Raw genomic sequence first — 14,218 nt, forward strand, 5'->3', positions numbered from 1 at the left:
TTCAATTTTTTTTCTCGAAAAATGAGTTTTTCTGAAATTTTCCGTTTGAAACTCAAAAATTTTGAAGTTTTATTACGATATTCGAATTCAGCTCGTTCTCAGCTTTCAGAAAAATACCCACAAGCCTTTATTCTGTGCGATTTGGGTCTCGACACGAATTACGACGGGGTTACTGTAGTTTTCGTGGCGGGACCCAATTTAATCAGAATATAGGCTTGTGGGTACTTTTCTGAAAGCTGAGAACGCGCTGAATTCAAATATTCTGTTTTCAGAAAAATTGAGTCAAAACTGAGAAAAAATTCCACAACTTTCTTAGTTTTCGCTCAATTTTCCCAGTTTTTAGTTCAAAATGCGGCATTTTTTCTGAATTTTTCAACACACCTGTAACCGTCCAGGCAATCGACTAGCCTGTGCGTGCTCATTGCTCTCCAACGCGTCAATAATACTCTCTTTATATTGATCCAAATATTTATACAACTCGTTCAACGCCGAGAACACGTGGAATTCTCCGTTGTGTTGTCGTGATTCCGCGGATAAATTCGCGCCCATCGTCGCGTCGTCAATTCGCGGTGTCATTGAGATTTCAGTATAATAGGAATCGACTAAATCCCGGTATTGATACATATCCTTCGCGAATAAAAGTTTCGACGACGGCGAATCTTTCGTCAGTTGATGGTCTTGAGTGGAACACGCGTCCATTAGCGTTTGCGCGACGACCGACAGACATCCTTCGATTTTTGTTGGTTTTTGGATGTCGAATAGGAAGTGACTGGAAATAATTTTTAAATTTAAAAATTTTTTTCAAAAAATTAGTTTTTCTGAAATTTTCCGTCTGAAACTCAGAAATTTAAGATTTTCATTGTAATATTCAAATTCAGCACGCTCTCAGCTTTCAGAAAAGTACCCTCAAGCCTAGATTCCGATCACTTTGGGTCTCGACGCGAAAACTACAGTACCCCTTCGTAAATCGTATCGAGACCCAAATCGCTCATAATATAGGCTTGTGGGTACTTTTCTGAAAGCTCCCAACTCATTGAATCTGGAAATCTTAATTTCAGAGTCTTACATAGCGGATTACGGTAGTTTCGAGGGAGAACTTTTTTTCGAAAAATTTCGAAAATCTGCATCTTTCTGATTTTTCAGTATTTTTCCATAATATTTAGCTGTAAATGCTCCAAATCTCATCAAAAATCTTTTAAAATCCGAAAACCGTGAAAAATCAGAGAACACTACACCAAAATTTTAAAAATTCGCGTTTTTGACCACTTTTCGTGGTGAGACCCAAAATTTAAAATTTTCATGATCACAACAAGATTCAGCACGCTCTCAGCTTTCAGAAAAGTACCCACAAGCCTATATTTGGAGAGATTCGGGTCTCGAAACGAAAACTACAGTAATCCAGGTTTGGGTTACTGTAGTTTTCTAGTTTTCGTTTCGAGACCCGAATCACTCCAAGCCTAGGCGTGTGGGTACTTTTCTGAAAGCTGAGAACGTGCTGAATCTAACAATGTAAATGAAAATTCTCAAAAATTCGATTTGAACACTTTTTCAGCATTTTTCTAAAAAATTTCATCTGAAACTCAAACATGTCGGATTTTCATTGTGATATTCAGATTCAGCTCGCCAAGACGCTTCAGAAAAGTACCCGCAAGGCTAGGTTCTAACGACATTGGGTCTCACCACGAAAACTACAGTAACCCGCGCGTAAATCGTGTCGAGACCCAAAGTACACAGAACCTAGGCATGTGGGTACTTTTCTGAAAGCTGAGATCGTGCTGAATCTGAAAATGCTGATAAAAACTTGATTGGAACCAATTTTTATTGAATTTTTCATAACTCACGGATTCTTAATGAGATTCACCCAGAATCTCAACGGCAAGGCGTTGGATTTCCACGCGTGAACCACTTCCGGATCCATAATTCCGTGTTCTCTGGCTTGTTCATCCATAAAATCGAACATATATTTGATGCACGGAGGTACGGTACGCGACGAGAAGATACTCTCAAGGAGCGATGTGATAAACTTGGCAAGTGTACCTTTCATCATCAAAAGACGTGTCAAATAGATCTCAGTCACCATTTTCTCTTGAGAATCCGTCGGTCCGTGCTCCGTCGGCTTCACCAAATGATACAATTTGTAGCCGTTATCCGTGTCCGCTGACGAGGAGGCGTGGTCTGCTATCACTGACGGCGGGGCGCCGCCCCATGGCTTCGGGGAGCCGACACCGCCGCCCGTCTTCATTGAGAGAGACGATTTCTCGGAACGGTCGGAGAGAATGCTCTGGAAAAAAATTGTTGAAAATTTTTTTCCCAAAAAAATAATTTATAGTTCTAAAATTTTCTAACAGATCCCTAACCAAGTTTTGACGCCAAATCCCGTTTCAGAGCGTTGAGAGCTTTTAGAAAAGTACCCACAAGCCTATATTAGGTTGAAGTTGGGTCTCGACACGATTTACGGCGGGTTACTGTAGTTTTCGTGGCGGGACCCAAAGTGGTCGGAATATAGGCTTGTGGGTACTTTTCTGAAAGCTCTCGGCAAGTTGAAAACGATGGTGATGCTTAATATCAGATATTTTGAAAATCTGAGGAAATTTGAGGGGTCAAAATTTCAAAAATATGTTTTTCGCGACGAGACCCAACAATTTTCAAATTTCAACGCTATCATTGTTTTCAGCTCATCAAGAGCTTTCAGAAAAGTACCCACAAGCCTAGGTTCCGAGAGATTTGGGTCTCGACACGATTTTCGAGGGGTGTACTGTAGTTTTCGTGGTGGGACCCAACTTTGTCGGAATATAGGCTTGTGGGTACTTTTCTAAAGCGTCTCGACGAGTTGAGAACAATGGTGATGCTTATTTTCAGAAATTGTGAGAATCTGAGGAAATTTGGGTTCCGGAACAAAAAATTTGAAAAATATATTTTTTTTTCGAAATGTTTTTCAGTTCCTATTAGGGTCAATTTCAGCTGAAAAATCCGATTTTTCGTGTCAAAATCTTTGTAAATGTCATATTGATTAAGAATATCAAAAAATAAAAGAAAATAACCGCGGTCTTGTTGGAGCACGACGAAAAATTCACCAGATTATACAACGAATTGCTTTTCGACGTCAACGTGAGAATCGCGTTGTTCGGCACGTTATAATGGGCCAACGTGTTCAATCTCTTCCAGTTTCCACCTTCAATCCGAGATGATGTGTCGATGTCCTGCAATTTCTGTGGGCGAAAATTAGTGAAAAAAATTGTTTTTGAAATTTTTTTTCAAACTCTTCATGTCTTACTGTACGTTTATTCCCCATGCTTTAATTTTGAGAAAAAAACATGTTGTAGATCAAAAAATTCAAGTTTCAGACCGTTTTTTGGTCAATTTCGACCTAATCGCAAAACGCGCTTACCGCGCCCCAGCGATTCTGAAATTTTTGCATTTTTCGCTGTGTCTGTGTGTCTGGATGCCCTAAACTTTTCCAATTTGCAGAATTTCAGAGTTTTTGAGTAATTTTTCACGAAAAATCACTGAAAATTCAACAAATTCGAAAACCGCGTCAAAGGCGCGCCAGACACACAAAATTCTTGAATTTTGGCATAAAATTGGTAGAAATCGATCATAATTTTGATGAAGCAACATATTCTGTCAATTTTTTCAAAAATATGGGCTATTTTCAGCCATTTCACTAGATTTTTGACCGAAAAACAGCAAAATTTGGAAAAACGCGTCAAAGGCACGCCAGATTTTTGAAAACTGTTATTTTTAGAAACAAAAAAAAATGGGAAAGCCGTTATTTTTTATTTTTGTGCGCAAAACATCTTATAATTTCAAGTAATTTTTCACAAAAAATTCAAAACAAAAAGTATGAAAAACGCGTCAAAGGCGCGCCAGCTGGCGCGTTTTTGGTGAATTTCAGCGATTTCTGGGTTATTTTTCACTATTTTTCTTGGATTTTCAGTCATTTTCAACGTTTTTTTTCAATTTTCGTCAAAAACAGCAATTTCGAACAATGTTACGCAAAAAACTCGCTGAAATCGAAAAACGCGTCAAAGGCGCGCCAGAGCGCGTTTTTGGTGAATTTTAGCTATTTCTGGATCATTTTTTTACCGTTTTTCTTGGGTTTTCAGTAATTTTCAGCGTTTTCGCTTGATTTTTATCAAAAACCAATCATTTTGAGCAAAATTTCACCAAAAACTCACCAAATTCGAAAAAAGCGTCAGAGGCGCGTCAGTTAGCGCGGTTTTGGTGAATTTCAGCGGTTTCTGGGTCATTTTGCTCCGTTTTTTCTAGGATTTTCAGTAATTTACAGTGTTTTTCCTCAAACTCCGGCAAAAACCCAACAATTTAGAGCAATTTTCACTAAAAATGGAACAAATTCGAAAAACGCGTCAAAGGCGCGCCAGATAGCGCGTTTTTAATGAATTCCAGCGATTTCTGGGTCATTTTTAACCGTTTTTTCTAGGATTTTCAGTAATTTACAGTGTTTTTCCTCAAATTCCTTCAAAAACCCAACAATTTAGAGCAATTTTCACTAAAAATGAGACAAAATCAAAAAACGCGTCAAAGGCGCGCCAGAGCGCACGTTTTTGGTGAACTTCAGCGATTTCTGGGTCATTTTTAACCGTTTTTCTTGGATTTTCAGTCTTTTTCAGTGTTTTTCTACCGTATTCCTTAATAATATCCCACCTGCAACGCCATTTTCCCATTTAATCCAGTCTTCCACTCAAGTTCCATCTCGCTGGCGGCGGGTCGATCCGCGAATCGATATCCACGATATTTCGCGTCGAGACACTTCTCTTTGACTTGAGTTATCGTATCACAATCCAGTACTCTCACTGGAATATCCGATTGTTGACTCGAGTAGACAGAATCCGTCGAATTGACGAATACGGTGAGTTCTTTGTATTCGAATGTCGCTCGGAGCAATTTCTCTTCGGACAGTGAATATCTCGCTTCGAGAGTCAATGCGTCCTGTGGTCCCTTCTCCATTTGTTGCTTGATTCCCCAGAATAGTTCGTAGAGTTTTTTGCCCGCGTCGTAGGTCTGAAAAATGGGAAATTTGGAGTGTTGGGGAAACGGAAACTGGTTGAAACTGCGCTATTTTTGGTCTAAAAACGTTTAAAAACAACCTTTTTTGAATTTTTAAAAAAGTCGAAAAAAATTTTTTTTTTGAAAAATTGCGATTTTTCTTCAAAAATGTTTTCAGATATTTACAAATAGATTTTTACCACCTTATTCGTAACCAGCATGCTGAGAGCTTTCAAAAAAGTACCCACAAGCCTAGGTTCTGAGCACTTTGGGTCCCACCACGACAACTACAGTAACCCGCCGTAAATCGTGTCGAGACCCAAAATAATTCCAAATCTAGCCATGATTATACTTTTCTGAAAGCTGAGACTTTGCTGATTCTGAAAATTTTGGTTTTGCGAATTTTGGAGCAAAACGGACCGAGTTATGGCGGTTTTAGTAAAAAGTTGAGATTTTTGGGTCTCACCATGGAAAAGTGGTCGACAACAGGAAATTTCGAGTGCGTTGTAATTTTTGAGCAAAAAATAGCATTTTTCAGACAAAATCTGCTCTAAAAACAAAAAATTCCAAACAAAAATCGAAAAAAAAATTTGGATTTTTTTTTCAAATTTTCAAATTTCGCGCCAAAAATTTTTTTTCTCAACTTTTCATTGTCACATTCGTGCTCAGCTCAATTCCAGCTTTCAAAAAAGTACCCACAAGCTATGATTCTGTTCAATTTGGGTCTCGACACGATTTACGGCGGGAGTCCTGTAGTTTTCGTGGTGGGACCCAATATTATTGGAATATAGGCATGTGGGTATTTTTCTGAAAGCTGAGAACGAGCTGAGTTCAAATATTTCATTTTCAGAAAACTTGCGTCAAAACTGACAAAGTTACTGCGTTTTCAAAATTTCTAAAATCCCGGGTTACTGTAGTTTTCGTGGTGAGACCCAAAGTAGTCAGAACCATGGCGTGTGGGTACTTTTCTGAAAGCTGAGAACGAGCTGAGAATGGTGGCGATGGTTTTGAGTGGTTTTAAAGCGATCTGAGCCGATTTCAACCGATTTCAGCCGATTTTAGCCGTTTTTAAACTAAAAAAGGCGTACCTTCAAATGATCATGCAACAAAAACGTGAACCACGCCGCCAACATCCGTTCAGCAATACTTTCGCTCCTTCTAAACAAGATTTTCGGTTGAAACTTCTTCTCCACCGTCTTCTCAATCAGCTCTCTCAACAGTTGTTTCAACATCTCCGTACAGTAACCCATCTTCTCTTGTAGTACAACCATCAGAAGACTTCCCACGTAAACTCGATCTTTTCCAACAAAATATTTGTTCGCCTCCATCGTCCGAACCATTGTCAACAAGAATGTCTTGTTCATCAACAATTTATGGAATTCTCGAAGCCCCGCCTCTATTGCCTCGGCCTTATGCGTGTCCACTTCCAAATTTTTGAGTACCGGATGATTTTTGCCGCCATTTGGGAATAACACGCGCGCACAGTAATCCTTGTACTCTAAAAATGGGGCGGTCGGCGTGCCGAGTGGTAGATCAGCCGTGTATTGGTTGAGAGACGTTTGAAGTTCTGCGAACGCCTCCTTGCATTCCGTTGCTACCTGAAAATTTAAAAAATTTGATAAAAATGACCAAAAATTGGAGAAAATCCGTTAAAAATGACCAAAAACCCCAAAATTTGTATCGTCTGGCGCGCCTTTGACGCTTTTTCTTAAAAACGCGGATTTCTAGCTGTAAAACATTCAAAAATTGTCGGAAATTGTTGAAAACCTGCGAAAAACTGCTCAGGAACCCGAAAAAACTGCCCGAAAATGTTAGTTTTCAGCAAAAAAACCAAAAATTTTCAAGTCTGGCGCACCTTGGGCTCGTTTTCCAGGAATTTGCTTTAAACGCGCTAGAGGTGCGCCAGATTCAATTTTTTATGAATTTCTGCGAGTTTCTGTCACTTTGGAATGGTGTATTTCATAACCCGATATAAAATTCTCATTTTCAGTAAAACGCGTCAAAGGCGCGCCTGACAATTCGGTTTTTGACTTTATTATAATTTTTTGGGATTTTTTTTTCAAAATTTTCACATTTCTGATGCAAAACTAAAGAATTTATGCTATTTTCATCAATTGTGAACAAAAAATTTACAAATTCGAGAAAATCTGTGAAAAATTAGACAAAACCACAAAACTTTCATTTGTCTGGCGCACCTTGGACGCGTTTTTCTATGAAATGAGAAAAATGAGAATTTTAAACTATTTTATGTGTTGGATCCTTCTAAACTAATAGAAAATCGCAAAAATTCATAAAATTTAAGATCTGGCGCACCTTTAGCGCGTTTAGAGTAATGTTCTAGAAAACGCGCCGAAGGCGCGCCAGGCTTGGAGATTTTTGGATTTTTATTGAAAACTAACTGATTTTGAGCGATTTTTCGTGTTTCTGAGCTGTTTTCTGCAAGTTTTCAACAATTTCCAACAATTTTTGAATGTTTTACAGCTAGAAATCCGCGTTTTTAGGAAAACACGTCAGAGGCGCGCCAGCCGGTTTGGTTTTTGGAGGGAATAGCCATTTTACCATGATTTTTTCGGGTTTTGAGTCAAACTTTCATGTTTTTTGATGCAAAATTGAATTTCAAGGCGTTTTCATCAATTTTGAACTAAATATTCAAAAATTTCAAAAAATTCCAAAAAAATTTTTTTCGAATATTTTTCAATTTTCTAAAAACCGATATTTATCGAATTTAAGGCTTCTAGGGGTCAAATTTTGCAAATTTTTGCATAATTTTTTTCATTTTTTTCTAGTTTTTCTTCATAAACCACGCCCCTACCTTCATCTCAATCGTGTCCATTTGAGTCTTCAAATATTTCATCTGTCTCTGATGGGTATTCGTCTTCCGTCGGTACAGTACGATGAGACAAATGATTAATCCAATCATAAAAAGGATAAAAATGAGAATAATAAAGAAAAGTGACGAGGAGAGTCCCGGCGAGTCATACGACACTTCGCCCACCGAAAAACTCGCATTTCCTACAGTAACCACAATTTCCGGATTCAATTTTCCGGCGCCGAGCGGTTTTTTGACAGGCGGTTGACACGTGAGAATTTTATTCGCCAACGCCGTGAGAGGACACGCCTCCCCGCCGACTTTCACTTCGATATCTCGCTCGGACGCCGCCAGATTCAAATGATTCCCGTTTAGTGTGAGAAAATCCTCCCCGGGACGAACGAATCGTGGCTCTGTGAGCATTTCGAACGATGGAGATGGCATTACTTTTATTCGGGAGCGGCTGGAAAAAAGAAAACTTGAAAAAAAAATTTTTGAAAAAAAAAATTTTTTTCTGAAAATTTTTTTTTGTCTGAAATTTTTTCTATTTCAGTTTTTTCAGATTTTCAGCACTAGATTCGTATTCAGCTCACCGAGACGCTTCAAATGACACCCATATTGCCCCAAATTAAAATTTTCGGGTCTCGACACGAGATTACGGTAGATATTTTTTTTTCGATTTTCGTGGTGGGACCCAAATTTTTCGGATCCGGGCGATATGGGTATCATTTGAAGCGTCTTGGCGAGCTGAGTTTAAAAAACTAAAGAAAAGTGGAGGAAATTGGGTCTCGGCGCGAAAATGTGGGATTTTTTTTGTAAACTTGTCTCAAATTTGAATTTTGACGAGACAACTGGAATTTTGAGTCGAAAAATGGATTTTTTAGACAAAATCTGATCTAGAAACAACAAATTCCCAACAAAAATCAAAAAAAAAAATTTTGGAATTTTTTTCAAAATTTCAAATTTCGCGCCAAAAATTTTTTCTCAAAATTTCATGATTACATTCATTCTCAGCGTACTCCCAGCTTTCAGAAAAGTACCCACAAGCCATGATTCTGAGCATTTTGGATCTCGACACGATTTACGGCGGGGTTACTGTAGTTTTCGTGGTGGGACCCAAACTGTCTCAAACCATGGCTTGTGGGTACTTTTCTGAAAGCTCTCGTCACGCTGATTCTAAAAATCGATATTTCAACTCACTAAAGCTCCGCCCCATCAAAATCGAACGCGTATTCTGTGATTCTTTCCATTTGACTTTTTTCCGAATCTCTCGATGCTCCTGGAGCCGTCGGTGTCGCGCATTTCATCAATTGGTCATCAATGACAGAGCATTGCGGGCCATAGGACTTGTCATCACTGAAAACTCATAAACTTCCAAAATTGACCTCCGTAAATCCACACAAACTCCCGTAAATCGACATTTAGGGTTAAAAATCGATAAAAACGTACCCTAAACCGACAAAAACCATGCGTGGCCTCTGAAGAAGTGTGAATCCTTGTCCATAGACGTCTACAGTAATCCCACCGGACGGTATCGTTTTGTTGGGAGCAATCGATTGGACGGAAGGGTCGGAACTGCAAAAATGGAATTTGGATGATCTCGTAAATCGACACAAGAGACCTCGTAAATCTACAGCGATTTTTAGGTTAAAAATTTGATTTTTCGCAGATTTTAATTGAAAATTGTCCTTTTTTCTGTTTTTTCATGTGACCTCGGAAAATTTTCACAGATCGCACTAAAATCGCTGAAAACCATCACCACCACTATCAGCTTGTTCTCAGCTTTCAGGAAAGTACCCACACGCCTATATCCCGTTCACTTTGGGTCCCACCACGAAAACTACAGTAACCCGCGCGTAAATCGTGTCAAGACCCAAAATGCTCAGAATATAGGCTTGTGGGTACTTTTCTGAAAGCTGAGAATGAGCTGAGAGTGGACATGACAATAAAAAGTTGAGAAAATTTTTTTGGCTCGAAATTTGAAATTTTGAAAAAATTCCAATTTTTTTTTTCGATTTTTGTTTGAAATTTCTTGTTTTTGGAGCAGATTTTGTCTGAAAATGCTATTTTTGCACAAAACTTCCAACGCATTCGAAATTTCCTGTTTTTGACCACTTTTCCTGGTGAGACCCAAAAATCTCAACTTTTTTTAAAACAAAAACCGCCATAACTCGGTCCGTTTTGTTCCGCAAATTTCAAAACCAAAATTTTCGAAATCAGCATAGTTTCAGCTTTCAGAAAAGTACCCACACGCCCCGGTTCTGACGACTTCGGGTCCCACCACGAAAACTACAGTAACCCGCGCGTAAATCGTGTCGAGACCCAAAATGCACGGAATATAGGCTTGTAGGTACTTTTCTGAAAGCTGAGAATGAGCTGAGAGTGGATATGACAATGAAAAGTCGCGAAAACTTTTTTGGCGCGAAATTTGAAATTTTTCAAAAATTCAAAAAAAAAAATTTTCGATTTTTGCAAAACTCACGTAAACTCGAAATAAATGGGTATTGGCATGGTCTGTAACTGTCCATCAAATGCGATATGCATCGGGTACTGTCCCCCTTCAGGCGACTGTCCCATTCGACACTTCAACCATCCGGATGTCCGTTCCAACACCCGACATCCAATTTGTCCGAATCTTACAGTAACCTCTGCGCCCGTATCCAGATCGACACCTGTCAGAATGACGTCAGTACCTCCGGAACGTGGTCCCTTCACTGGTTTCATCGATGAGACCACCGGTTCGACGTATTGGAAGTGCTCTTTCGAATGGGTGAAGAATTTCAGCGAGTCGTGACGCAAAGTTACCTGCAAAAATTTTGAAAAATTCAAATTTGAAGCCTCGTAAATCGACATATAGCCCCGTAAAACGTTCATGTGTAGATTTACGGTGTCTCATGTCGTTTTACGGGGCTACATGTCGATTTACGAGGCGGTTCACTCTAAATCGATAATTCACACTGTAAATCTAAACGAAGCTCCTCGTAAATCGACATATAGCCCCCCCCCCCCTGTAAAACGACATGAGACACCGTAAATCAACACCAAATCATCGCAAATTGAAAATTTTGAATTTTTCTTTCAAAAATTGGATTCTTGCTAACTTTTTGAGCAAAAATCTGATTTATTACTGCAAAAGTACATTGGGATTACTGTACTTCTAATTGTGTGTAAACACCGGAATGGCAATGTATCGGATATTACGACAATTTGCAGAAATTTTGAAAAATGGGTGAAAATAGCGGAAAAAATCCAATTTTTCAGGTGAAAAACTTGGAAAAACTGTTTTTTCGCTCAATTTTCAGTGTAAAAATCAAATTTTTTAACTTAAAAATGCTTTTCGAGTCAAAAATGCGATTTTCTGCGTTTCTATCTCAAAAATTGTCAATTTTCAGGCGGAAAAAGTAGAATTTTCGCCCAAAAAAGTGATTTTCACGTTAAAAACCCAAAAAAATCCACCATTAACTGTTTCCAATCTTCGAAATCAATGTTTTCACTCAATTTTCAAGTTCTTTGCATTTTGTCGTCGCGGTGTTCGGTGTCTGCAGACAATTGGCGCTACAGTAACCCAAAAAACACAAAATGAGAGATAGAGACGCAGAAAAAGAGGGATGAGGGTAGTTTTTGATGAGGAATTCGAATATGATATTGGTTTTTGAAAATTCTAAAAATTTGACGCCTTTCCGGCAAATTTAAGACCTTTAAACCTCATTTTTTTGCATAAAAACGTGTTCCAGTCCAAATTTCCATGTGAAATTTGAATTCGCTACCTATTTTTACCCCAATCCAACCGGTTTTCACGCAATTTTCGAATTCTGTGCATTTTGTCGTGGCGGTGTTCGGTGTCTGCACACAATCGGCGCTACAGTAATCCAAAAAACACAAAATGAGAGATGGAGACGCAGAAAAATGGGGATATGGGTAGTTTTTGATGGGGAATTCGAATTTGAGAATAGTTTTGCTGTATTAAGTGTTTTCAGACAAATTTTCAGCCATTTTCAGATGATTTTAACCCATTTTTCACCAATTTTCTTCATTTTTTTCCCAAATTTTCACCCAAAACTCACCGCCACCACACCCCTCTCATTACTCCCTTTGATCGTCGACTTGCCAGTGACACAAATAATTTTTTGCGACGGTACATATTCAACAACTTCACACGCGACATTCGCAATTTGTACCGCCTTCTCCACATCCGACACGTGTCGTCCCAAATTGATTCCAGTGATCGTAACCCGTGTTCCACCGTAAATCGACCCCTTTTTCGGTTTGAAATCCTCAATTTCGGGATTCGGACACAACTGTGTGGCGTTCAACCAGTTTTCGGGTATTTGTCGATTCGGACACTGATGTGGTCGCGCGCATTTTCCCGCTACAGTACACCAGCCACAGTCGTATTTGTCGGCGTCCAATGTCAAACATTTGCCACAATTTGGCGCCAAATTCTCGCATGAATACACGTCGATCGACAAATTGTCGACATTGTCGAGTAGGCGGTTTATCGATTTTTTGGTGGTTCCAGATGACGTGGTGGCACTCCAGATGACATTGAAACCGTAGGCGGTGGAGCCGGAGCCGAGGAGTGACGTGCCATAGGGCTCGAAGAGCATTTCGTCGCAGCTGGAATCAAAAATTTTGAATTTTTTTTTCAAAAACCCAAAAAAATTTTTTTTGATTTTTTTCAAATTTTCACATTTCGCGCCAAAATTCTAAAATCCCATAAAATTTCCAAATTTTGATGGCATTTTCGAATTCAGCTCCTCGAGAGCTTTCAGAAAAGTACCCACAAGCCTATATTCTGATCAATTTGAATTTTCGGGGCTCATGCGCCTTTAAATTTGGGTTACTGTAGTTTTCGTGGTGGGACCCGAATGGCTTCAAATGTAGTCGTTATGGGGCTCATTTTGAAGCTCTTAGTGAGCTAAATTTGGATTTGACAACGAAAAATCAGAAAAATTTGAATCCGCTCAGAATATAGGCTTGTGGGTACTTTTCTGAAAGCTCTCGTCACGCTGAATCTGAATCCAATCTCAAAATTTCAGAATATTGCGTCCCAACAATTTTCAGACTCACGTTATGGTATCATCCGACGTGCGCATCGCAGTCTTCTCATGGGTTACTGTACCATAGCGGAATTCACACTTGAAATCGCCCATAAACGACGGATCCACGTTCTCGACCTGCAAAAATCAATAAAATTTTGTAGTTTGGGGTTACTGTAGTACCTTCACACTAATATTCCGTCGTTCTCCGGTCGCCACCGACATTTTCGAGACGGGCGCCACGATATGCGGACATTTCGATGGTCCCTTTCGGATTGAGCTTCCGTCACGCTGAAAATCAATAATTTGGGTTACTGTAGCTTATTGGATTACTGTAGATAGCTACAGTAATCCAAAAAAGTCAAAAATTGTGTATTTTGACTCAAAATACACCATTTTTTGCCGTTTTTTCTTCGTTTTCGCCTAATTTTCACCAAATTTCCAGATTTTCACTCATTTTCAGCCAAAACTCACATTCAATCCATTGACTATATGCTGTTTCCGGCATTTATCCTCTGTCAGCTTCCCAGCTACACACTCATTCGACTCCAGACACCAATCACACGGGAATTGGCTCGCCGAGCACGTGGAGCATGATGTGTATCGATTACAGTCGTAGAATGAGAAGTTGGTGGTGGCGAGCGGAAGTTTTGAGCCTGGAAATGGAAAAATTTGAATTTTGGATTTTTTCAAATTTTTGAATTTTTGAATTTCGCGCCAAAATGAAAATTTTGAATTTCTGCTCGCATTTTCGAATTGAGCTCGTCGAGAGCTTTCAGAAAAGTACCCACAAGCCTATATTCTGAACATTTTGGGTCCCACCACGAAAACTACAGTAACCCAGCGGTAAATCGTGTCGAGACCCGATTTTCTCAGAATATAGGCTTGTGGGTACTTTTCTGAAAGCTCTTGTTCTCCTGAGTTCAAATTTACTGTCAAAATTTGAAAATTTCAATTCAGCAAGCAAATTTCAGCCGATTTCAGCCGATTTTTCTCGGATTTTTTCTAATTTTTTCAAGATTTCCGGAATATTCTTGTTTTTTTCTCACTTACCATCAGACACCACAATCAATTTGGCCGCCAAATGATACTCATTCGTGGGTATCCGCGGTAACCGATTCATCGGCGGTGTCGCACACTTCAACGATCCATCAAAAGGCATCGGATCGGAGACGACGGCGTCTCCGGTCGGAAATTGGAATAGACATTGCATTCGACGTCCTTTCGGCGCTTGCAAATTCTCGATTGTCACATTCAGATAGTCGGCTGTGTTGATTTGGATTTGGTCCGGTTTTACGGAGCGGATTCTGTAAAAAACTAGATTTTTTTTCAAAATTTGACGTTCTGATTTTCCAGCTCAAAA

Source organism: Caenorhabditis remanei, chromosome IV (assembly GCF_010183535.1).
Source record: "Caenorhabditis remanei strain PX506 chromosome IV, whole genome shotgun sequence".
Taxonomy (NCBI): Eukaryota; Metazoa; Nematoda; class Chromadorea; order Rhabditida; family Rhabditidae; genus Caenorhabditis; species Caenorhabditis remanei.